Here is a 27,802-nt window from a genome sequence, read left to right as displayed (position 1 = left end):
TCAACTTTAGGTCCGAACTTGGCTTAGTGGACTAACCATCATGATTAGTCTTGTTTAGGCCATAAACTATAGCAGTTGTGTCTGTAAAAGTTATTTTACGCGTTTATTTTATTTGCATTTTATTTTAAGAGATTACCTTAATAGTTTGAAGGACTTGATTAAAATTTAAAGTATATATAACCAGTTTAAGTTTTGTGAAAGATGCAATAAACAGTAAATATGACCTTTTTACAAGTTAATTTTATTTGAGTTGTAGTTAGAGATATACCCTTGGTGGTTTGAAGGATTTGACGTTCACACTCGATTTAAAATCAAGATTGTGTTAAAAAAGATTTAAATATCTAACGGAAATTTATGGGTAGAAAACCAAAATTGTTGTCCTAGTTCTTATATTAACATTCGATTAAACATTTTGAATTAAAAATACCAAATAGTTTTTTTTTTACTAAAGATATAATAAATACATAGAATACCTTTTCTTTTGTTTAGTTTTGTATGGGACTAGCACTATCTTAGATAATCTTGGATGTTTCACATTGATTAAAGATATTACAGCATGGTGTCGTTATCTCGTACAAGACAAGCTATACTCCCTCGAAAGAACCTTTGACCTTATACTATGTGACGTCATGGCCCTCTTCACTACAACTTAATGCTATCACAGTTCCCTTTCATTAATGTTCCTGGATCGTAAATTTTTAACATCTTTGCAATCATATCATCATTAATTAATTTGTTTTTATGTAAAATGTTATAAAGAGACTGACATGAGAATAATTTGCCATTATAGACAGAATATATATTATTTTCCTTTCTGTTCTCTAAAAATTTATGACATCATAAACAGAAAAAAACTACTAATATAAACAGTACGAAAGAAGACACAAAATTCAAACAAAACAGTTTTATACAATTGTGAGAGTTTGTAAATGGTATCACCTATTAATTGTCTTTGACTTTTTCGTATGCTCTAATACCTCTTTAATACTTTAAGACAAGCTGTGAAATAAACTGGGATGAATTATTGGTAATTTACATAAAACCCCTATTGCCTCTTTCATTCCGATAAGAGCAGGGTGTTTTACTTTATGAGATATGTCTTTGAAAGTAAAAAAACCGTACACGTATTCCCTTAGAGTGTCTGATAAAAATTTAATTTGTTCGGTTCCCTGGAGAAAATGTCAATTTTGTTGAAACGTATCCAACAGTATATATATAATTTATTTTCTATAGTTATTGAAACAGTTCAAGATTACGTAAAACCTCTGTATTCAGCCTTGAAGAAAGGTCAATTATAATTTAATATTCATGGTTAAATTAAAAATATAAAGTAAACATAAACTACTTTAACTATCTTTGGCAGTAAATACAAAAATCCAAGAGACAATGCGATTACAACAGTCATCATTTTATTTAAATCATCTTGTTGTAGATATCACACATTATTATTAAAATTACTATTGTGCATAAATGTCAAAAGAGGGACGTACAAAAAAATGCTTATTGAAAACTACTTTTATAAACAACTGAAAACATATAATAGTAATATTTTTGTACCAAAACTATAATTCATTTTAAAAATCCAGCATCGAACATAGTAATTGTAATAAAATGCTCCTTTAGTCTTTAACTATAAGTAGAAAATAAACGGTATCAGCATTCTGACACATACTTTCTCCCATAAGTTTGTCAACAACCTTTATCATGTGTAAGTGGTGAGAGTAAATATACGCAAATGGGATTTGTACAATTTTGTTCAGAATTTAAAGGACTATAACATGCTAAATTTTATCAAAATCGCTCGGGCCATTTTTGCGAAAATCCAATTTTTCTGTTATTTTATGGGGGTTTTATGGGAAAATGACATAATTTACAATAACTTTTGAACCGTAATTTTTACAGAAATGGGATTTGTACCATTTTGTTCAGAATATAAATGACTATAACATACTAAATGTTTATCAAAATCATTCGGGCCATTTTTGGGAAAATCATATTTTTCCGTAATTTTATGGGGTTTTATGGAAAAATCCCCATTAAAAAAGAATTTCCAAAAAAAAATTAAAAAAAAAACTTTCAAAACTGTAAGGACTATAACATACTATGTTAAATCAAAACCGGATCTTTTTCTAAAATTCAATTTTTCGTTATTTTTAGGGGGTTTTATGGGAAAATAACATATTTGACTTTTGAACCGTAATTTTTACAGATATGGGATTCGTACCATTTTATTCAGAATTTAAAGGGCTACAACATACTAAATTTTATCAAAATCGTTCGGGCCATTTTTGATAAAATCCGATTTTTCCGGTTTTTTATGGGTTTTTATGGGAAAATCCCCATTAAAAATAAAAATTTCAAAAAAATGAAAAAAAACGCCTGGAGATACCATGGATTAGAACCTACATACCAAATTTTATCGAAATCGGACCACAGGTGTGGTCTGTAGCTCTGTACACATCCAGACACACAGACACACACACACACACACACACACACACAGACATCACTTCGAAAACCACTTTTTTGGGTCCAGGGGGACCCAAAACGAATATATCCACTCAAAACTCAAACTCGAAAATTTTGACGAAAACATTACTTTCTCCATATACTATGGTATAGGGGGAGAAAGTAATAAAATGAACTAATTATGTATGTTTTAAACCAACTGGAAAAATAATACTGTTTATAGTGAGTAAACTTGTTGATTAGTCTACATAGAAGGTGGTCTAAAAAAATGTCACCATACTGGTCAACGACATGGTGGAAGGAAAAAACATAGGTGTGCCATTCATTGCCGTCATTTGCTGACGTCACCCAGCTCGCAAACAAAAAAAGCACCTGATTGTATTGTCATATACGGATACATTTGTTTTGATTGGATTGTGATTGTTTTTATATATTTTTCTAAAAAATGGTGGTGTTTTCAATCTGGGTGACGTTACAATATGACGGGAAAAGCATACCTATAGGGGGAGAAAGTAAAAGTTCCAAAACGTCAAGGCAACCACTAACTAATTTTAGTTTAATCATCTTGTTGTTGATGTCACACATAAAGTAAAAGATATTAAATATATATCCGTAATCATAAAGCTACCTTTACCAGAGGTGCCCCTTTGTGAAAAGAAGACAACACAGTGTGAGAGAACTGAAACATAACAGTGATCTATTTTTAACTCTCTGTGAACATTTCTCTTTTCTGTTTTGACGTTTTAATGAATACATTACTCGTATCGATCTTATAAAAGACGAAGTTGATTGTTGACAAATTAGCTCAACTTTTATACTCTTTCTAGTAAGAGCATCAATGGCTACATATTTTCGGTTAAGAAGAAATTAAGTGATGATCGCATTTATTAAATCAACGTGTCAACCTAGTCAAGGTAAACAAAATTTGCTCGAATATTCCCCTTGGAAATACCACCTAAAAAACACAATAAAAAAGGACTTGTCATTATAAAGAATTCGACGAAGTGTTTATATTCGTCCCAGGAGTCGAACTTCTTTGACTAAATCCGCTTCAAAAGGCAAGACAATTTAATTAAATTGTTTTATATGACTTTTTTCAAGTATAATTCTATTTACACTTGTCTTGAATTGTAATAAATGATTTTATACTTAAACTATTGATAGCTTTATGAAATTTCATAATAAAAAATAAAAAAACTAAAATGCTAATAAATGTTCTGTAAGATAGAGCATGGAAATGATTTATAATGAGTTTTGACTGCATCTCCTTCTCTATATCGAAATAAAATTGAAATCATTCAAGGAGCTTTAAGTTTAATAACGTTGTAAGTATACAGTTTTATTGTACGGCTAAATATTTGTTCTATTCTTTGTCAAATAAAATACATAATTCTCTTACATCAGGTAAAATGTACTATAGTTTTTGTTTTAATAATTAAACTCAACAAAAAGTCAATGAAAGATTACGGGTAAATTTAAAATCTAACAAATTGTTTATAGAAAAATATATCTCTAAAGTAATTCATTGTCATTTTACCTTCACCAACAATCAAGTGCAAACATTACCTTTTGAAATATCAAACACCTGTTATTTAAACAACAGATAATTGATTTCAAAAATTTAATGAACTACCGTCCAAGATGCAGGTAGTTTTCGAGTATTGACTGTCAATAATCAACAAATTGAAATGTATTATATTTTAGTAAAGTGCGATGAAACAAAAGCAAACTATTTTCAGTGTAAGATTAGACGATTGTTCTGGCTCAACAGTATTTGTGACCTTTAGCATAACATAATGGAGAATACAAAACTTGTTCTCAAAGTTACTAGCTCAGTACAAGACAGTTCTAGATATCTTTCGCAATCTCGTTTTCTTGAATGCATAAGTCTCACATAAAATTTTTATCATTAAGTAGTTATTTTTAAATAAAATAATATGATTCAAAACGGTAATTTTATAGATTTATATTTTAAACATACAGGTTCTAAATAGAAATGTGATGCATCTGTAAATAGAAAGATTTTGATTTTTTTTATTGAAAGTGAATAGTTTTGTCGATGAATATACTGTAAATTTATAACTCAGGCAATAATGTTTATGATAGTTTATTAACGTTTAAATACTAAGAACACTAGATCTAAATAATAATTTACGTTATGGTACCTAAAGAAATGTGTCAAATTATTGGATCAGAAGCGTGCAAAAGTAATGCTAAGCTAAAGATTTTGAATAATTTGAATTTCTAAAGATGCTTTATTGGAACACAATCTTCATTAAATATTGTAAAAATTCCCAAATCCAAGACTATAACCTACACTTCTGAAGAAATAATGTTACCAATATTACTTTAAAATATGTGAACTACTATTCTACTGTTCCTATTTATTGAGATTTTATGTTTTTATTTTGTTTACTGTACACATGCCAACGAACACTTTTATATGTTATGTGAATTTTTATTAAAATCAAAGTAAGTTTTAGTATCAATATGTAGCTCGCAGATAATATGTAAGTAAACTAAAACTCACCATTTCAGAATATTTATTCAAACTTGTTCCTTGATAGTTTCAGAGGCATAGTCATCTGTAAAACATAAAAAGATTTATGATGGATTTAAATAAAAAAAATCCAAAGACATCCAAACTAGGTGCAATAGCAAAAATAATTATTCATAGTTTTATACATTTACTATTGATCAAGGATATAATAACACGATTTTATATAATGAAAAACGTTGAGTAATATTATGCTCGTTATATTTAGTATGTTCAGGAGATAAATTGTACCGATTTGTTTACTATCTCCAGTAATTAATAGTGCAGCAAGGCATCCTCCAACAATTTCCCTCCAACGGATTGCTCATACAAACTAACCTTCGAAATTTTATTAAAACAACTCCAATAATTTAGTCACACCACGCTTCTGCGTAACGACTGGCATTTTAAACAGAACGGACACCTATTATACATTCCTGAGTAAATCTTAAAAACCTGATTATCATTGATGATCAATAAGTATCAATTTACTAACACCCTTCATTGTTTTATAAACTTAAACACAAAATTTTATGCACAATTTATAGTGAGATTTGTAGAAGATATTAATACTATTATTTAAATTTATTTTATAGTAAACCCTAGTAAACCCCCTCCCTTGCAGGAGTGTAGTATAAGAGCTTCGCTCGTTTCGCGTCGCTCTCCTTAACAACTGTTATAAAATATCATTTGGAACTTTTTAAAACTGTTTCTGCCACAAAACACCAGAAACTCTGTTTCGTTGCTACATCCGTCAGTTGTTTGGTTAACACAATAATCTCATACATGTCTTACACACATATGTTAATTAGAGAGAACAATCGGTTTATGATAATGTAGTTAGGTGAAGAAGGCACTGATAAGAAGTGTACGCCATTGTTGTTAAGTACTTTTAGTAATCTTTATGACTCCGTATGATAAAATGATCACAGTGTGCATATTGTACACTTAATATAGTACTCGGTGCTAATCGGGTGTAGTATTGCTAATGTTTATGAAGTATTTTTTTTTACGTTATACTGGAATTTGCGTTATGAGTGCCTTTAGACAAATTCGATTCAGTTTTTTTCTTAAACGATGCAATGTTGATGATTATTAATAAATACAGGATAGTCTAGCCATATTTAAATTATGAATTGCATTTGTAATTGTTGAGATAAATATTCTAAATCAAATAGATGGTCTAATGAGGTTCGGCCCAGTGGGACGTCAATTTTATTAAATTTTAACAAACAAAATGCTCCTTAAGTATTATTTAAAAGTATGACTGCGCCATAATCACACAACAAAATTATTCTATGGGTTTTATCTAAAGAATGATATATTCTACAATTATGTTTTGTATTACTCCTAAACACATTTAAATTTAAATAATATAAGCTAGCTAGTGGATAATATTAATGAAGACAAGAAAGCCTCATAGAATAACGTGAGGATTCGCCCTGGCTTATAGGATTACCTGAGCTCCTGGCAGCTTCCTAAATTAGTTACAGCTTCTGTTATAATAACAGAGACGCTTATGACATTCTTATCACATTGACTTGATTAAAAGAATATATTGGATTTAAGATGGATACGACACTTACGAACATGGATTTATCGTTTTTGTAATTCCATGCATAAATAAGCAATTTATTCTTTGGCATTTAGTATGAACTAAACATTTAAAATATGATCCCAGACATTTTTCTACTAAAATAATACAATATTGCATAAGGGATATAAAACAAAGAACTACTGGTACAAACTTCAACATTTTAAGTTGTAGAATCACTTCATTGTAATTGAAAAGCAGCTTTGTTAACGACAAGCATTATATGAGGACTTAAATGAAAGTAAATAACTGACACATAGATTTTTTTTAACTATTACATGTACCTAAAATGATAACGGTAAAATGATGTGTATTTTACTTTAAACATAACATTTTTAACTAACGCATCATCTTCTTCGTCAATTCCGATTATATCAAAACAACCCTAACAATTTACACATGATCAGCTTTTGCCAATGGACATTAATTTTTACGGAATAATTTTTAACATAGAAAAATTAAATTACATCTTACATTATCAAGACTAACTTTTTGAACCACCAAAATATAATTGGAACCCATTTATATTTCCATTACCTTAAAAATTACATTGTATTAGGAAAGGGCATTCAAGTTAGATATCTTTTTATGAGCTCTTGCAACGTGATTAAAATAAATAAAATATAGAACCTAAATATGGATTTGTCCTCTACATTTATTTTTTTCTAATGTTTTTAATAGATCTTGGACCATTTATTCATATTATTCATACCGATTGTAATTATACCACGGACCCGATGGACGTAAGGTTACCTCACGAAGCGTGTGATTCTGCCTGAACACATTATTGGTTACTTGTTAGATACGGTTGATTTATTGTAATACAATGTTTAAAGAAGTGTATAATATGGCTAATTGGCTAATTGTGCACTCGATAATTATACCAAATTTAATTTCAGGTCAGCGAATTTAAAATTTTCAATATATTGTTTGGATAATAAAACCGAGCTTATTATTATTTGTCAATAACAATTAAATCATAAATACCCCGCCACAGCAAACCTGCATACAAAGCGAATTTCCATTTGCCTGATTGAATTTTCAGTTGAATATATTTAAATATCGTAAGGTTTAATAACCTAGGTTTGTTCCTACGGGTTAAGTAATAAAGTGTGTTTTGAAATAAAAAAATAATAGTTTAGTACAAAATAAATAAACTTTCTAGGTATTTAAACTTGCATAATACAACAGTTTACATATTTTCCATAAGAATAACGTGGGAATTTTTAATTTTTGATTTTTCTCCGAAACCTCAAGAAAAATAACAAGGTAAGAATAAAAATCTTCAATATACTAAATTATTAGATTTTTAATCTCTTTAAAATTGTTTAAAGATAAATTGGAATTTTTATGTTTAGAGGGTCACAATTGAGAAACCCCAATTTTTAACCAAAACCCCTACCAAAAACTTCATTTCCACGGTCCGATCGTGCATCCCGCCCTACACCTTCAATCCAAATTTTATCACATACAAATTTAAACGAATAGTGTGCTTCTAGGGACATGAAAATAAAAATGTTTATCGGTCCCAGGTCAAGGTCTTTTTGTGCCACATACGGTAGTTATCTTAGGGAAATTCGCTAATACTAAGATTTACAAAAAAACATCTTCGAATAAGACCTTGAGTTAATGACATGTAGAATAAAATATACAACAGCGAGAGATCGACAATAGTTAAATTCAGGATTATTCCGTAGAAAAGATTAAAAAGATTAGATGGATCTCAGATGTGGTTTGTGTTTTGGAACTACTCCAAACCCAAAAATAAAAGGGGACTCATATCTGGCAAGAGCAAATACGAAAGGTTTTCATGTAAATCTAGACTTACAGCAAACTATTGTTCTATTTAGTTTATGCGGAGATTTATTTGTACGCATAATAGAAACGTATTACTTAAAGAAAACACAATGTTTAACTGTTTTCTTAATGCTTTAACTTGAAATGATGACCATACGACAGTAGATTGCCAAGTATGAACGGGTATGAGTGTAGGATGAGTGTTGCGTTCTTGTAGTCCTGTTACTGACTAAGGCCGACATGTCCCTTAGACAGGACTGTTAATTAATAGCACAAACAGCTAATAGCAACTAAGGGACCAATAGTTTAGTGGAATACGAACAACATTTTTGCTTTGTAATTTACGAATTGGTCTAATCATACGGATAGCACTACTATAGTCATAGCTCTAGTGCGGACGTTAATCCACACCAGGGAGTATCGCATCCACATATCATGCCTATAAAATAATATCCACAATAGGTACCTCCTGGTAGCTGGATTACAGAACGACGCCACGGTTGAAATTACTGTACTCAGAATACATTTATGGAGTTTATTTAAGAAAAGTCGGCTTTACAATAATTTTTCTGTGATTTGGAGATAAATATTCTCATACACTACCAAAAGTGTTTTCATTTTGAAAATTTCTTAAACAAGTATACCGATAGCTATACTAAAGAAAACTGTACTACAAATTGGTTGGTTGTACAAGTTGGTGAGTTGGTGGCTCAGTTTGTAGCGTCACGGACTTCGGGCCAAGGCAGCGATGTCGTGGTTAAGATCCTACCACTGCCACTAAGATTTATCATTGACTTTATATAAAGTCAATGGTTCCACGCACAGATCTGTAGTCTATGTGGACGGGCAAATGCAAGGATAAAAAGGTCGCCAACCTCTTAAAAAAAAATCTTTATTTGGCAAAATGTGCCCTTGCAGGTTTCATGTAGTAATAATTTTTGCTTTTACTATTTTAAAACCATGTAAATCAGTATTTGTATAAAATATTGGCACTAGTTAGTACTATTAGTACGTTGAATTATTACTAAACAAGAAACATATTTTTGTGATTTTCAAATTTCCTCTGGCATCATCTTGTTTCTGCGATTGCACTTAGTCAATTTGTTGAACCACTCGTGCAGAGACAATCGTAATAGAGTTTCCGCCATCTTTATAGGTTTATTATATACAACATAAGGTTTTGCTTGACACAATAAAGGATTTATTTTTTCATCCGCTAATTATTTCATCTATTGATGCCTAAATTAATATTACAACTTAACTAAACAATCAGTAATAGAAGTAGTACCCTCTTTTTAGTCATATGAACGACAAAGTATGATATCAATGTATCAAAACTTTAGTAATGGTAGTTAACATTTTGATTTTACAATACTTTAGAACATGTGTTATTAACTTACGATCGAATTTTGTCAATATTTTATCCAAAACTTCATTGATATATCATGTAATTGGTTGTTTATTGAAAAAAATTAATTAGACCGTTTTCAAGATGTATGAAAAGTATTTAATCGGTTATTACAAACTGTATTAAAGTCCAGTGCTTATGTTGGTCCTGCATATACAAATAGCTACAGTGCTGCCACATACCGGATTACATGACGTAGCAGACCGTCTAATACACATGTGATATTTGACATAGGTCTACACAACTATGACGTATGATGTATGACGTAAACAACTGAATCTGTCACTCTTCTGCCAATCTTCTTAGTGGACTGTCCATAGGTCCGTTGCTATGGTTATGACTAAATGATATTTCGTAACATAAATCACAATAAGTAAGATTAGGAAAATAAATAAAGCACATAACTAACATTGTTTTTTTTTTTACAAAATCTTTACTTTTGTAAAGAAATCATAAAGAAACTATGTTAATTTTACATTTTTAATTATTTCTTACAACTTCATAATTACATTTGTGAAGGAAGAGGTCTTAAACATAAATTTTTAATATTTAAAAGTTATCAGATAAATAACTTACTTGAGGAACATACTATAAGTATCTAAGGTACGAGTATTAGTTTGTATCACAACGTCAATCTAGCATTGATTGTAGAGGTTTGTGCTCAAATCACAATCAAATCAATTAATCAAATTATACTGAGACCCCTTTCACTTAGGGTAATTGCCCACTAAAACTAGATCATTAGGGACATTGTGTGCCATAATAGTAATTTCTGTAATTCAGAGATGCTGATGCAACTAGTACTGTATTTTTGATGAGTAATAAAATACGTTTACTGGCAATATCTGGGTTAGATTTTACTTTTCAAAGATAACGTAAAATTAAGTCAAACCAACTATGTTTTCTACAACAGGCTTCGAGCATTCAGTGTAAGATAAATTATTAAACAATTTAATTACAGCTAATAAAATACGGTTACCAATTACCAAAACCAATTACAAATCAAACAGCAAAAACGATTGTAAAGTTTTTTTTTCAAATTTTTTCAGACAGTGTAGCCTATTTTATACCTGTTAAACCTCTGTCATTTTCAAACTTTTAAATAATAACTAGGATATTTTAGGGTATAATTCATTGTCTTTTTTTTAAATTTAACTTTTGAAAATACCCCAAAATTAACCGATTTTTAGTTTAAATTATAGAATCACAACAAAACTATGTCACAAATTCAATATTAATTTTTGTACATGTTGTCTTATTATATTGCTATTTATTTACCCTTGCCATACACATTTCTTTAGAGCATAACAAAATTTAAAATTGTTACAATTTTAAAAATATTTTTAAGAAAGTATGTTAACTGTAATTTATTAAAATGCAATGAATAAAAACGCTTAGCTAAGAAAAAGAAATATATTTACCTATAAAAGAAAACTTATATAGTCGGCAAAAAATTTGAAAAGGATTGTCTCGCTAGATGGCGAAGATCTAGTCTAGATCTAGACAATAGACATCTAGCATTGATCAGCGAATGTCTAGACGCAAACACCCGCCAGTTTCGTCGTTAAAGCTAGTCATGTGTGTTGTCTGTATTAAACGTGATCTATGTTTTGTATAACTTTTACGACCTTCAAAAGAAGCGACTATCCTTAGAAAAACCTGAAGATGGCTCAATCGTGAGCCGGAACTAGTTGTAACGCAACAAGTTTGTTTTATCAACAATACAGGTTAACCAATTTAATTAAAATAATTTGTTGTTGGCATGACAAACTCATTACTAATGTAAGATACCACGCAATTTAGTGTGAAACGCAATTCAAAGGAACAATGTTTTATTTTTATTTTCTCTTCACAAATGATGAGTCAGTATCAATTTAACGATGTGTGGTTATATTGCTGACTGCACAATCCATGAAACGATCGTTATGTATACAAAATACGTGACGTGTTTCAAATAACGCAGTTGTAACAATCGCAAATTTTTTTCGTGACTGGATTTTTAAAATGTTAAAGGATGTATTTTTTAAACACTCAGCGAAGTAGCTTGAAACATTTGTTGTGCTTGCCATTAGGAGTTCTCATGGGTTTTATATTTCTTGGTATCATAGTTATTAAACAATAAACTCACAATAATGATATTCTACATGTCCCTTTGCAATCCAAACCGCCTTCCTCATTACAATGACGACAAAGTTAACCAATTAAATCACCTTTCACTTTGGATGATTTGCTAAGATTGGTTAGGATTAACTTGACAAAAAGGATTATCCGATTAGAAATATTATACTTAATAAAAAAAAACACTATTAAAAGATATTTAGCCTTACATACAAACGCAATAAAACCTTTTAGCTTAACAAAAATAAGTATGATCACATTTTCACCGATAAGAAAGGTGTATGGAATTTATTATTTTTGATTACATGACTATATGACTTATGAGCATTGTTGGAAAATCATTTAATAATGTAATCGGAAAAAAATGTGAATTTATAGAACTGGTTTCGTTTGTAGGCTATGTTCAAAACAAATCTAGCTTGATGCTCTAGAAGGTAACATGTTAAAATGAAGTATATTTCTTTGGTTTGCGTGATTTTGAATTTTATTAGATAAAAAAAAAATTGTCGATAATAGATATTATTTGTATTTGTATTGTGATAAAATACACATATTTATGTTAGTTTTATTTTAATGTCCCTAGTAATTCACACAAAACAAACTAAAAACTAAAACAAAACTACTTTAGCATTGCTACTTCCTCTTTACGTGAAAGCAAATGTTAGTTTTACCATACTTAGTACTAAGTTTTCTTCTACGATTCAGTTTAAATACAAATCAAAACTCCGGTAGTTTGATTTCCCTTGGCAAACCCCAAGCCTTCCCGAACCTAAATCTCCCAATGTAATACATTTGTAGAAAAGGGATAAACTATTCCCTACAGAGAGTGATAGGCTCTTAAAAAAACCAAAGAGTATATTTTTTTATTAGTATAAGTTAAATGGTGTTACAAGTAATTTTGTTGTGTTAAGATGAATTAGTTTTACATAGTTTGAATAATCAACAACCCTAAAAACATGTTTAACCTCGATATACTTAACCTTAAAAGTTTCATGCCAACATATATTAAGCTAAATACATTTTCCTATGTTTTCTCGGGACTAGTTAACCTTTTACCGATGTATTTTTAAGGCCAGGTTTACTGTGCATACAATCTGTTTGCCAATTCACCATTCTTGACTAGGACGGCGCCTATTCATAAGTTTTATAACCCAACATTGTTTTTTTATCTGTGATAAAATTAGCCCATTTAATAACCTGTACACATCCTCCAGTCCAGTCTTTTTTACGAATTCAAAGTTTTTAATACCACATGTCTATTTGTTTGATCACTCATTTTCTACATTTACAAAATAAAACTAATATTTTTTATTATTTATTCAACTTATAATTAGTTCATATAATCAATTACTATATTAAGATTATACATTGGTATGGTTTCAAACATATCTTCCCACTAAACTTTAATTATTTTAAAATTGGACTCAAAACGTCACACTCTGTAAACATTAAGAAGAAAAGAATAATACGAAGACAAAATCAAATGATTTCTTATGATTTACTTACGCTACAAAAGATGTTAAGAATAAAGTTGATAAATCAATACTTGATTAAAGGTTCTATCTAAACATGACAATGTAATTGACACTGTAGTGATTAGACTTCCAGTCTAGACGGCTTACGGTTAATCTTGTTTTGTAAACAGTAAACCTATCTTACAGTAGCACAATACATTCTGATGAAGTAAACCGTAAACCTATCTTACAGTAGCACAATACATTCTGATGAAGTAAACAGTAAACCTACCTTGCAGTAGCACAATACATTCTGATGTAGTAAACAGGTAGGGGAAAAAATCAACAAATGTTTTTTAAACACAACTTTACTTATAGATTTTTTTTTAAATTCTTAATAATAATTTTAATTTAAATAGTAATGTATTAATACAACATTATTATTAATAATAATAACGTAAATTTTCAAACATTTAATAAATACGTTTATTAAAGAGGTTCCTAAAATAGTTTACTATGATGTTGGAGATTAATGGTTGAATTTGTTATCATAATCCGACAGGTATATTCACATCTTTGATTTCAAAATATATTTCTACAACAATTTTGTCAATGTATGTATTTAAAAGGTGTCATACCCAAATCCACAAGTAAGATATTGTTCACTGTAGTATTGCGAACAAGATTATATTTAAAGCGTTAAATTAAAATCTTGTTATGTAGGTAGTATTGACTTTATTGTATTTGAAAGTGAGAATGAGAAAATATGAAGTGATTCAATATTTAGTCACCTCTCCTTTCAACTTATTTAGAACTTTAAAGAGCTTACCAAGTTATTGGCATCTAGTTCAAACTTAAAAAATTGATAGATTATAATTAACAGGTGCCTAGACTAGAGTTATCAGTTTAATTCTATCACAGACGTATGAGTTAGTATTCATACAAGCTATTAGGTGTGTTCTGACAGTTTGTAAATACTCAATAGCACTAGATAATTAATAAGTTTACCAGCGGTCACATTTATTGAATTATCTCATTCCTTTATACAAGTTGAATCAAGACTCTTGTATAAATCTTAAAACGTATATCAGATGTATATTAATATTGTAATTATTGAAATATTTTGCACAAATATTTGTATGGAGTTAAACTTTAAAGTGTTATTATTAATGTTATTATTAATTGTTATTAATTACCATACAAAAAATATTTAAATAATTTTAAAAGTTGCATTATCTTCACATGATGGGACCAATTCCCTGTCAATCGCGAAAGTAATTTCCGTGATCTGTAGTAAAGTGCTGCACTTAGCACTTACCCTCAGAAAGAATAATGCGTTGTTTGACTTCACTTTTGACCTTAGAAGAAATTGATTTTGAAATTAAGTTTTTCTGCCAATAGCTTTGCTAATTTATTTTTAGACCTGTTTGGGATTTTATCGAAACATTCTTAACACTCTGAATATCCTTAAATCCTCTTGTTACTTTTTTTGTAATATGCAATTATTATCTGGGAGTAATCTTATTAGGAATTGTTTACTAAAAACAATTTTTAGATATATATCCTTCAATTTTTCTGTGATTTAAAATTAGTTTAACATGCTAAACATTAAGCTTATAAAGTTTTAAGAATTGGGGTAAAGGTATTTTTAAAACGTATAAAGACATGTCTATAAATGAGCTAAACCTTTAGCATGTTTAAGATTTGTAAACTCAATAAAATAGTTTGGTTTTTAGGCCTATTACTCCTAGGTAAAATCTATAACTCTGGATATAATTACTATAGTCTTACTATGCCTAAAACATGTAAACTTTTCTTCTAATTTTTAAAATCCTGAATTATTTTGAAAATTATCCTTTGCCAAAAAATTAAATATTGTGCCTCGTTGAACACTCTAAGGATTTCGAAAAACCTTTACTTTCATTGTCTAATGAACTAGAGTGCCACTATGTAACTGTAATGACAACATTACGAAGACTAGAAAAATTTGAAACTATATAATGTCGTCAGTGATTATACAAAACTGGAAAATCAAAGCTGTCTATATGTTGTCTTTTAATCAGTAATTTTCTTTTCAGATTCTCAATTATTCATCAACAATCACCACAATATACACACCATTCAAAAAATTTTAAAATAATAATACGTTTGATCTATGAGTTATTTACAAATATTAAATATTTGTTAATAAGCAATGAATATTATATATATCAATTTATTGTCTGGAGAGCCAAGCGGTTGTAGTGTTTGCCTTACATACGGAGGTCACACTGGTTCGATACAAGTGAAATCATTACTGGATCGAGATGACAATTGTCATTGGGCCATCAATTAATGATTTTATCCAACAGGAAGATCCACTTTAGGCAGTAAAAAGACCCGGTAGGATCGCCTCCTTACAAAAACCGTAAAAAATTCCAATGGCATTGATGCAGGCAATAAAAAAAATTGTATTCCACGTCAATTATATTGGAAACAAGAGAATTGTATAATTTGTACATTTTATAGTATATGTATTATACTTTGAGGAAAAAATGTGAATACATTTCATATTAGATTATTACCAAACGATTTTACAGTAAAATAACAGAACATAAGAAATATGTTTTTCCATAAATATTAAAATATTTTAGCTGCTAATATATGGTTATTATTAATTTATATACAGGGTGTTTGTGAACTCTATCGAAAAAATTCACAGGATTGTTCCTTGGGTTAATACAAGAATATTTTACATTATAAACATGGGTCGCCGGAGCTTCGTTTTCCGGCTGTCTGTCTGTATGTGTTTTTTATAAATAACCTTATAACTCTAGTTTGAATTGAGGTACAAACTTGAAATTTGACACATTTGTAAATGTCAATGTAATACATAAGCATGCAAAATTGCATTTCGTTGACTATAGCCGTTTCAAAATGGCGGCCATCTAAAATCTTTGACCTCAAATTACATGAAAACCACTAGAGTTACAAAAGAAACACAAGAATAACAAAATTTAGGAAATTTAATGCCTAATCAAATGACACCTTAATTTCTTTACTGGCTTTTAATTGTTAATATTTATTTTTTAAATAATCTGATCCTTTCTAAATTGTTACAACAAAGTAAAACAGCTGGTTTGCCCTAACAACAACAGCTGAGTTATTAATTTTTTAAATGATTGTCACTAACTATTAAGAATTTTTATGTTTTATTGGTTGAAATATTCTAATGTAACAAGAATGTGTATTTTATAATCAACAAGTTTTTTTTCCTAGCAATAAAATTATCATTAATAATCATTTAAAAAATTAATAACTCAGCTGTTGTTGTTAGGGAAAACCAGCTGTCTTACTTTGTTGTAACAATTTAGAAAGGATCAGATTATTTAAAAAATAAATATTAACAATTAAAAGCCAGTAAAGAAATTATTAATTATTTAAAAAGTTAATATCTCAGCTGTTTGTTGTCCGATCCTTAAGATCTAGGTGTCATTTGATTAGGCATTAAATTTCCTAAATTTTGTTATTCCTGTGTTTCTTTTGTAACTCTAGTGGTTTTCATGTAATTTGAGGTCAAAGATTTTAGATGGCCGCCATTTTGAAACGGCTATAGTCAACGAAATGAAATTTTGCATGCTTGTGTATTACATTGACATTTACAAATGTGTCAAATTTCAAGTTTGTACCTCAAATTCAAACTAGAGTTATAAGGTTATTTATAAAAAAACACATACAGACAGACAGCCGGAAAACGAGGCTCCGGCGACCCATGTTTATAATGTAAAATATTCTTGTATTAACCCAAGGAACAATCCTGTAAATTTTTTCGAGAGAGTTCACAAACACCCTGTATATTACCTGCTATTTTAGGAGTTACGTGAAGTTAAAATGCACTAATCAAAATCCAATCAATTAACGGTAAATGATTTGACATGTGGAGATTGCCTGGCGTTGACTTGCCGGAAGCTGTACAATATTGGAAGCTGCAAGCTGCATCACTTGATTGTGCGACACATTAATTTACTGGTAGTTATTTATAGGATCATGTAGTTATAGGGGTCGTCATAGTAAATTAATCATACGATTCGCCCAAGGTAGTATGTAAACGCAATTAAAGTAAACATTGTTTTGGAAACTGATGTGTTTTATTGTGTCTATGCCAGTGGCATTTTAAATTAAAGTTAAGTTAGTTCAAACGCTTTTAAGGGAAAGCTGTCCAAAAACATTCAAATTGGTCAAGCTGTACCGGGAATAGAGCCCGTTCCTCTCGCACTGAAGTCTGATTTTGTAAAGTTCTTAAAATGTTCTAAAACTTTTTCTATAAGTTTTTCTGATACATATAATCAATAAAACGATATTGAAAAAAAAAAGAAAAAAAACTGTCCACATCAGGGAGTATCGTATCCACAGTGCATGCCTATAAATATCCAAAATTCTTGACCTCCTAGTACCTGGATTACAGGACGTCGCCACCGTCCCAGTCATAAATGATAAATTCAACGGACATTTATTATGGCCTAAGGTAAATCGATAACATGTCATAACTGAGAATATATAAAAAATAAAATTTGTAAGTAATACTAGATGATCAGTAGATTTAACAGTTAGATCTATCTGACGGAGGGGTAAAAGACAGTTTTGAAGATATCAAGCGAATCTTTAATTTTTAGGCTCCTAGATATAAAAAGGAGTAAATATTTTTTGTAATATTGATAAGTGTTCTAGATTTTCAAATAATTTGATACCTAATATTAATAAATTGTCAAAAGATAATATTACCTCAAATCCTTGGCATTTACCAAGATATTTTAGAGCTTAAAACATTTTCAGACTATTTTTAAGTTGTATATTCCTCTTTGATGGTATTTGACTTTTAAATACACGCGGACGAGAAAATAGTTTTAATATTCTTCCTGCCTTACTTCATTGTGAGCTTGCTTTTTCATCAAGTCGAGTTAGCTTTTCAAATTTGGTTTTGAATATTAGTGCACTTAAAAATGAAATGAAAAAAAAAAATAATTGAGGTTAAATTTTGAAATAAACATTGAAAAGAGTTTTTTGATGAAAACTAATATTTGTCTTTTTGACTTGACTTGTATTATTGAGTTTGACGTATGTCCACGAATAAAGGAAAAAACACCAGACACGCTATTACAACATTTAAATAATAAAAATTGTATTTTAATAAACGTGTTTTCATAGTTTCTCGCTAAACGGGGTTGGAATTTTTTATATATTCAAGTTTAAATTTTAACAAAAATATTACTATCTGAGCTGAAGATGTCTGAAAATAGTCTAATTCCAGCGTTGGTAAAATATATTTGTTATTTGCGGGATTTGAATCCAGAACCTCAGGGACCAAAGCATCGATATATAACTAGTATATATCGATGGACCGAAGTTCAGCGCTCTACAATTAGACCAGCTCACTCTCCGGGATGGGACTGTGGGAATGAGATACACAGATTTTCTTCTTCCCGGTACAAACCCTTTTGTTACTATTTGACGTCGATCTTTGGTTAAAAAAATTGTAAAAATAAAATAAAATTAGTAATTGCTAGCTTAATGACAAATAAAGCGTATCAGAGGCCAAGCTCGATGCTGCTCTTTATAAAGCCAGCAACTTCAACATTTGAAGGCGAGTGCTATTACCAAGGATGAGGACCTTTATTCAAGGATCAAACTACTAAACTAGAAAATTTTGAAAAACATTTGGAAGTCACACATGTGATTGTTAAACATTTTACAATTTAAATCTATACTTATTTAATTCGCAAGCAGGTTTTTTGTGACAATTACTCCTCCGAAACTACTGAGCCGATTGACATGTTCTTGGTGTCATTGGAAAGAGCGTAACGTGAAGTTGTGCAGGAAACTTTCTTTTTAGGAAAATAATTAGAGGGTAAGGCCCTGGGGTCCTTTAAAGTTTCGTATTTCTCCATCAGATTAACATAGAAAACAAATATTGTTATGAAACTCCAACTGTTGTCAGAAATTAATATTGAGAAGAAGAACTGAATTAACACTGTGCTGCATATCTAAGTGATCATTGAAAGAGCCGAATTGCAAACTATGGAAACATAGATAAGTCACAGAACACCACCAAGGAGAATAAATAGAAAAAATGTGTTTTTTTTTTTAATTTATAATCCTTATTATGGACAACCTAATGCGGCTATTTGTAAAAAACACTAAAAAACAAGATCAGGTTTTGAAAATTGATAAGATATTTACAAGAAATGTTGATTATATCGATCTGTTATATAGGTACATCTTAAGTATTCCATAATCTTTGAGTCGAATATTTTAAAGTCATCAAACGCTCTGTCTGTTATTCGTTTTAAAACAAAGCCTGTATTACTTAGCAATTGCTCGATTTCGAGCAACAGGGACACTAGTTGTGTATTATAGCTCTGGATAAAACCAGAGACCTTAAGATCTGAAGGTGAGTACTATTACTAAAAGTAGTTGTTTTTGTGGATTAAAGCATACAATCATTCAATCATAGCTCGGAAGCATAGATCAACCATACTTCCTTCTTAGTATATTGTTCATAATTATGGATCAGCTGAAGAATTTTTTTTGTTAATTCCCTTCAGTAGTGCTCACATTAAGTTTTTGTTTACATTTTTGTTTCTTGTTATTCCAGCTATTTAAAAGCTTGTATAGCAAAATAAAACTAAACAATTACTCGTTTTCTAGCTATATAACCAAATAGTAAAGCGCAAATCATAAAATTAACCTAAAAAAAGAAACAAAATTTCATCGACACTAGTGCACAGTGTCACCAACATTAACTAGACGCTAAAACTACTAGTGCTGTTTAGTTGATGGTAGAAATGTCACCTAAACATGTGGCCGCCACACCTGTGAAAATTGACTATAATTGTGCATGTATCAGTTAGTTGTGGCTGTGGTCCCGAATAGGATAGTGTAAGGTTTATCAAAGAATGTGCAAAGTGAATTTACTCGTTTTTCTAACCACCATTTTCATTACGAATTCAGTAGCCGATCTACAACATGGGGAAGGAAGGAAGGAAATGTTATCCCTAAAAGGTCCCTTGGATCAAGATTTTACATGGCGAAAGGAAGAGTTTCAGCTTGAGCGACAGCAAGAAACACATTCAATACCTTTAGGTCCGTACCTAAACAGGCCATACATTACAGAATCGAGTGATAACAATTTTGAAAGACTCATGAGGGAATTAGGAATCCCCGATTGGAAGATAGCAGTCACAAGAACTTTCAACAAGTCAGTTTTCCGAGTTTCTGAAGACAACGGAGTGTACAAAATGAATTCGTACTTAGTTGGGAATCTGCCTCGGTGGTTGAGGTTTTTAAGTCATCGCAGCTATCCGTTCAGGTTAAATGAACAGTTTTCACAAACTACACCAGACGGTCGCCACGTTCGAACTGTTATTACTGTTGAGGGAAACAAGTTAGTTCAAGTGCAGAAGGATGTGACAAACGGCCAAGTAACACGGATTACTAGAGAATTCTCGCCGGAAAAAGTTGTTCTTACTTTAAAAGTCAACAACATTGTCAGCGTTCACATATTCAAAGAATTAAAGAATGAAGGTCGTTATGAGTAAGAACTTTCTATTTTTTAGATTGAATTATTGCTCTAGATGTTAAAAAAATATTTTACAATAAACCTACTGAAATAAGACGTGTTTTGGTTTCATCGTAGAAATAATAAAAAATAGTCTTCGAACCTGATCACTTTTTGGGCCTCTTTTACAAAATTTGATAGTTTGTGTTCTTAATGGTGTTTAATTTACTCATGTGTAGAAATCAGTGTTGTGTCATGTGAGTTGATGAAGTATTGCTATTTCAGACATTTCAGGTGAAGTATCAAGTATCAGAAATACACTTTATTAAATTTTCTTTTGAAAACTATTCTGAGTTTGTTCTGTTTCAACTACAACTATTTATTTTGTTATCGAATGTAAATACACGGCATTGAAAGGTCCGTTCCGATTTACTTTGTCATTTTGATGTCCCCCAGAAACAAAAAAATACTATTCTTAAACTTTGTACAAAATACATTTATTACCTTTCCCTATCATCAAACCAAAGTATACATGCTCGTTAAATCTAATGCTATTTAAAAGGTGAATGGAAACATTTTAGTTAAGATCCAATCAGGCAAATTGGAATTCATTTGGTCTGCAGGTTGCTGCGCAAAGGTATTTGATTTTCACATCAGCTTACTAATTTTTTGTTGTTTTTATATTATTATATGATTTAAACTAACTAGTATCAAATAGTACTAAGGGTATTAGAGTTACCGCATGTCAATAAGAAATAAGTAATTTTGAATTGAATTAAGGAATAAGACCAGCCCTCAGCAGGAAATATTGTTAAATTCATTGGCACATTATGACAACCGTTTCCTACCTATTCTTACAGGATCCAAAGTCTATTTCGGTATATCATCATGCAAATATTTGGCCCAAAACCATTAGGCATGAAATATACTACAGATTTGCGCACTTGGGCAATAAAGAGGTTCGTTGAAGTGGAAAAACTGTGACAATAGAATCCCACAATTGGATTTTCCTCCGAGAACAATGACAACACGGTCGTCCCGTTCCCGATTAACGATTATGACTCTTATACCAGCACATTACAGAGTTTCAACTATCTAAAAATATAGACTTAGATATTTATAGTTACGTTTTTATATTCTTTTTATATTATTTAATATTCTTGTGGAAAGTGTTCATTACTACGCAATGAGATGGAATCGAATGTTTTACATTCATTTCTTCTTCATCCGTGGTTTTTTTGCTGTTTATTAAGCTGATGAATTACGTCAATATAATTCAGATAAGTAAATGTTAATAACAGGAACACAACAAGTGTTCTTCTCTTTGACAACTGAGTAAAGTATACATAATTTCTAGACAAAATAATTACTTAATTTAGTAACAAGTTATTTAAGTAATATATGTAACAACAATGTATAACTCCATTTATTAAGCTCAATTAAAAACATAATTCTAGTAGCAGTTTTTTTAATATTTTTTTTTTCATTCGTAAAAACCAACAAATATAGGCCTATCAAAATAAACAAAAGGTTCACATGGTAATTAGTTGTGTACAGTTTTGTTTACAGTATATCACTTAACACTCAAAATAATATAGCATAAGAACTGTTTTACCCTTTAATAAAATAAAATAAAATCAAATCAAATAATTTATTTAGCCATAATTGTAACAAAACAAGTTGCATTAGATAAGTTATATTATTTTTAAAACACGCCTTACATAGGTGTACAAATATATACAGGGTTTCATCATACTAGTATAATATAATAGTTATAGTTAAAAGACAATAGCATAATTAAAAAAGCAAATATATTATTGAGTTTTATTAAATGTACATTTTATCCCATAATAATTTGGAAGATGGTAAAACATGATATGACTAAATTCGAATGTATAATAATGAATTTACATTTTGTATGTTTTTATGTTGGCTATTGTTTATATATCTTTTGTTTAACCTTCATTTGACGTTTGGAAACGCTAAATAATGCTCAAAGGATATAATGCACGTATGACCTTGCCAACGTTGTGTTTTACCCAGAAAGCGATTTATAACTACTATTACGGCCAACAGCTGGCCACAATGTGCTACCTAAGTTGGCTATTTAAAGTTTCTAAGGTATTCCGATACTTTATTATAAGCAAAGCTAATGTTATAAGAACGCTAAAGGCAGTAATAGAGCGGTTTACAACCTAAATACTGTATACACAATAGTTATTTGTGTAACTAGTTACACATTATATTTTCCCTACAGTCACTATAAAGCATATAAATAATTAGTCTTTCAAACACTATACAACACGTTTTTAGGTTCAGCTGGCAACACAAATAGGTGCCCTAGAGAAAGTAGTCCCCGGTCCGTATCACTCCGCTATATTTTCCTCGGCAAGCAATGTGCTCCGCGACTTGAGAAAACAGTTCCGTATGTTTTTGTAATTTTCAGTGGTTTCCGTGCCTAAAAAAATGCTTTAAAGGCATTTTCTTGTTTATTAAGATCGTAGGAATGTTTTAAAAACGTTTAAAAAAAAATTCCAGAAAGTTCAGAAATACCGAAAAGAGAACATAAACTATAAACACGAAATGACAGGTTAAATCGTAGTTATAATAGTCAATCAGCTGCTCATAGTATTATTATCTTTAAGTGTTGCCAACCTAATTCCAAGCGTACACGGATTACGTTCATAATAGAACCACGATGTTTAGTGTTGTTTCGTTGGAATTCTGATGTGCGCCAAAGTATAAACCGTACGACAAAGTATAAATATGCAGCGATTGGCAGCTTTCTGTACTATAAACAGTACAAGGAAGCCAACTTTGTCGGGTGACTGTAGGAAAACATATTTTTTTAAACATATATTCTAATTACATTATAAGTATAACATCTGCGTTATGATAGGCCTAGCTTTAATACCTCTGACAGTTCTCACAATTCAGTTTAATTTCAATTTTCTCATTTCCACCACCATCGAGTATTGCCTACGGCTTCGTCTCATCTCTCTTATTCGACATAATATCAACCTGGACGCCCCAAGCTGATTTTCCTGGATAGCTTTCACCTCAAAATACCAATTTTATTTATATAAAACCGTATACATGACTCAATACATTATTAATATGATCACTTATGATAATTTTCGATCATGTGTAACAGCGTAAACTATAGCAAATAATTTAAGGGGAGATTGGAACTAAAATAGTATAACTATAGAGTTTTCTTATTTACTTACCTTTATTTATAATTTACTATAAATACCTTTGTTTATTTAATTACTTAATGCACATATGAACAAGAATATACAAAGTAAGTGTAGTTGGCAATATATCTTAAAAATAAGACCCTTAGAAATTTCATCAAAATATTATTTTTTGGTTTGTGTAACTTCTTTTCGAGGAGCCATAACACGTACCCTTTACAATATCTTATTCAAAGCATATCACGAGAAGCTATTGAGTATCTAGAAGAAAAAAATAGACGGGTAGGCAGTAAAAATGTAAAGCTGGAAAACTACAACAATAATAAGAATCACGATTGAATACAAGAACAATGAAATAACTGTTTTCTTTTACCAGGATGGTGCGCGTGTTTTTTTTTTTTTACTGTAAAATTATACGGAACTCTTTTGCTCTAACTTATAAAGACACCAACGTCTTATCAATCTAATTTTTCTTTAATTTTTCCCGTCAATTTAGCGTGGGTTGTGTCGATAATCTTAGCGTCAGAGTCATATTTACAACGATTGACTGGATGACGACGTACGCTTTAACACTCTTACATTGCCTACAAGTTGGTCAATGGCATGGTAAATTGTCAGTCCAGTTTATTTTACACTATTTAAGTTCATACAATAATAACATGGGTGTAAAGATGTTCACACATTGTCACTGAATATTGCAAGTTAATCTTTACAGTTTTTTTTTTCTAATGGAGCCTCAACTATTTTATAGTGCATTGGGTTTGTTATGTTAGTTTAGGTTATTAGCTTAGTGTATAAAAACCAGGAAAAGCCTTGAAAATTCCCTTTTCATTGCTTGAAAAAGGGGTATAAATATAATAAATTGGCGAATTTTTAGTTGTGTGTTGATAGAAAAATACACAAGTTTACAGCCTTACTCTTTGTAAATTTAACCTAATATCAAATTATGTAAAATTAGATACATCCAAACTAAACTAATTCAAATTAACTTTTACAGTATAATGTAAAAGGGGTTGGCTCTCGTCCTGGAGAGGCTCAAAGTGTCTTTTCATGTTTCTTTCCAAAATAAAGGGACGTTTTGTATAAAAAATATTCAAACGAATACTTGTTATTTAACTTTCAATTGGAGTAAATTTTTGTTTCTTTGATTTATTGCTAGGGTTGAATTAAGGAAAACTCAAATATTTTCTGGCTAAACATTGCATTTATAACTTTTTGACTAATAGAAAATATATGTTTATTTTAGCAAACTATTGCATTATTGAATAATTAATATCGTGTTGTTATAACAACTGTAGCGTTTAGTTTAATCAATGACATACTTAACCTGTATTTATGTTTAAATTGCACGAAAATATTAAACCGCTCGAGATACAAGCTCACAAAGTTACGTTATTAAAACTTTCAACTGTAAATGGTTAGTTAGAAGTTAAATTAATGGTTGTTAGTTTTAAATTCTCGAATCAAGTTCTGGAGAAAAATATAATAGGCCATTATAACGACGCCGGACTTGTAACTTAGTAATTTGAGCGCATATTACTGTTAGAATAAACTTTAAGTTAATACCATGATAAATATTAATATTATTTATTGCGTCAAGCGAAGAAAGCCTTTAAATTTTATAAGTTTTTAAATTTCGTAAGGTTATGTTTACATGTTTGATAGTGGTGATAATTAAACAACGGACACAATGCAAAACAGCAGTGACAATATCAACCTACAAACAATAATTCACCGCTGTAATCTCTATCCCTAGACATTCCACAGTTAATGGTTAGCATAGATATTCAACCGGAACGTTCCATTATTCATATCGTTGTGGATCATGCTTTATAATTTATCAAAGTAGACGTTACATGATTAGAGCTTATAATTGGTACGAGTTTAGTCTTAGGCTATGAATGTTACTCCTATGGTGTAATAAGGATATGCACAATATTTTTTACTATATAAAATTACATGCTTATACTATTTATATATATATACAATATATATATATATATATATATATGCACTATTTTTAAAGTTTGCGATTAAAGACGCCATCAAACGTTCAGTGCGTATTACAATATTTTGTTTACTAGAATACGGTTTTGCTATTATTTAGAGTTTGATATACTATAGATTAGTTAACATCAGAGACATTATGTTTTTATTTTTTCTAAATAAATGGAATTACGACTATTGTTTCTCAAATTATCTCCAAAACTATAGACAACTTTCAATGTGGCATTGGTGTTTAAATCACTATTACATAAAAACCACTTCGGCTCCTCTCATGTATTTTTATTAGATACCAAAAACAAAGTCACATTTTGATTTCCCTTGACAGATCTCAAGTCGGAACCTTAATTATATTTTACAATTCCCAAATGTTATGAAATTTATGTAACATAGTAGTGGTATTTATCAACACTCAAAACCCTCAAATACATTGTCCTAGCGAAAATATCAATCGTTTCCTACTCTTAGGAAACACTTATCTTATTAATTTGTTATGAGAAAACCTCTACCTAATATATAGTTGTTGCTAAGTTAAAAGAGACTGTTGAAAAATGCAAGGTCAGCATTATCAGTCTATCTGTCGACTTTTGCCAGGTAATGGTATTATCTGGTTTAGATTTTCCTTTGTTAGGCAATGCATATTTGTATTAAGCAGGAATTTCATTTAAACGATAAAATATTCGAATATTGGTTGGAAAAAATGTATTGATGAACTTATTGTAGAAGTTATGTACGTACGTATATTTTAATATATGCAGACAGATATTCTAACTAGAACAGTCCTGCAACATAATTATACGTGTTGATGTTTGGTGTTGAAAGCTTAAAATGTCGTTAGTTTTATTTTATTTTACTGATTCCATAGTCTAAATGTTGATTTTGAACTGAGCATTCTGGAGAATATTACCGTAGAGAATTTTTAAGGACTATTCATTTTTAACAGTCAATTACTGACGTCAAACATCTTTTTAATAATCTTTTTATTTTAGTTACATATCACAAGTAATGAATTCGTGCTTTATTTTGTTGTCTCAAATTGTATTTCTTTTTCGTAGGTTATTCCAGAAATAAACCTAAATAAAACATATCAATAATTTTCAATATTTTAAACGACGCGACAAACCTTTAACTAATTTATGTTTTGAATAATATACATTAGGTACATCTTGAGATATGTTGTTATCTTTATAGGTCGATGGACGATAGTTCTATTGTATTACATGATTAATATACCGAGTAATCCCAAAGAGATTCAAGACAACGTTCGGCATAAATAATCTCGATAAATAAATTAACAATCCGTGTTGGGCGTTTGGAAAACTAATCGTCGTTCCAATATTAATCATAGCGCTCTTGTTTAACCGTATCAAGACCTTTACTATATCAAGGGTACAAAATAGTGATCCAAGCTCTTTAATACTGTATCAAGGCTAAGTCATTTGATCATAATGAGTAGCTCCATAAAAGTTCAACAATAAATATTTTGACCGTTTATTGCATAGTTTAAAATAATATCTTAAAAAAAATCTCAATCTAATTCATATCTTATGACCCTCCAACGTACTTTGATAAATATATGTAGAATAAGTCTTGATATAAGTAAGTGAATAACGTGTTTGATTAGTTATACTCCACACAAAACAGTCTTAAAGTTTCACACCTAAAGATTTTTAAGGAGAATTTCAGCTAAA

At 30.1% G+C, this 27,802-nt stretch overlaps 1 protein-coding gene across 2 annotated transcripts in view; it reads right to left on the bottom strand.

The window, feature by feature from the left end:
- LOC128988175 (gamma-aminobutyric acid type B receptor subunit 2-like) overlaps positions 1-27,802 on the bottom strand; it is a 279,704-nt gene that overhangs the window by 174,745 nt on the left and 77,157 nt on the right. Inside the window, exon 3 of one of the 2 annotated variants that reach the window (XM_054409413.1) lies at positions 5,000-5,054. The exons of the other annotated variant lie outside the window; for it this stretch is intronic. The gene's annotated coding sequence lies outside the window, so the exon portion shown is untranslated. The remainder of the gene's footprint in view (positions 1-4,999; positions 5,055-27,802) is intronic. 2 annotated transcript variants of the gene reach the window in all.

Source organism: Macrosteles quadrilineatus, unplaced genomic scaffold, assembly GCF_028750875.1.
Source record: "Macrosteles quadrilineatus isolate MER2022 unplaced genomic scaffold, UCM_ALF_1.0 Scaffold_2__2_contigs__length_208266976, whole genome shotgun sequence".
In the NCBI taxonomy this organism is placed as follows: domain Eukaryota; kingdom Metazoa; phylum Arthropoda; class Insecta; order Hemiptera; family Cicadellidae; genus Macrosteles; species Macrosteles quadrilineatus.
Note: the sequence above shows the minus strand (reverse complement) of the source record. Positions and strands in the feature narration are given on the sequence as shown.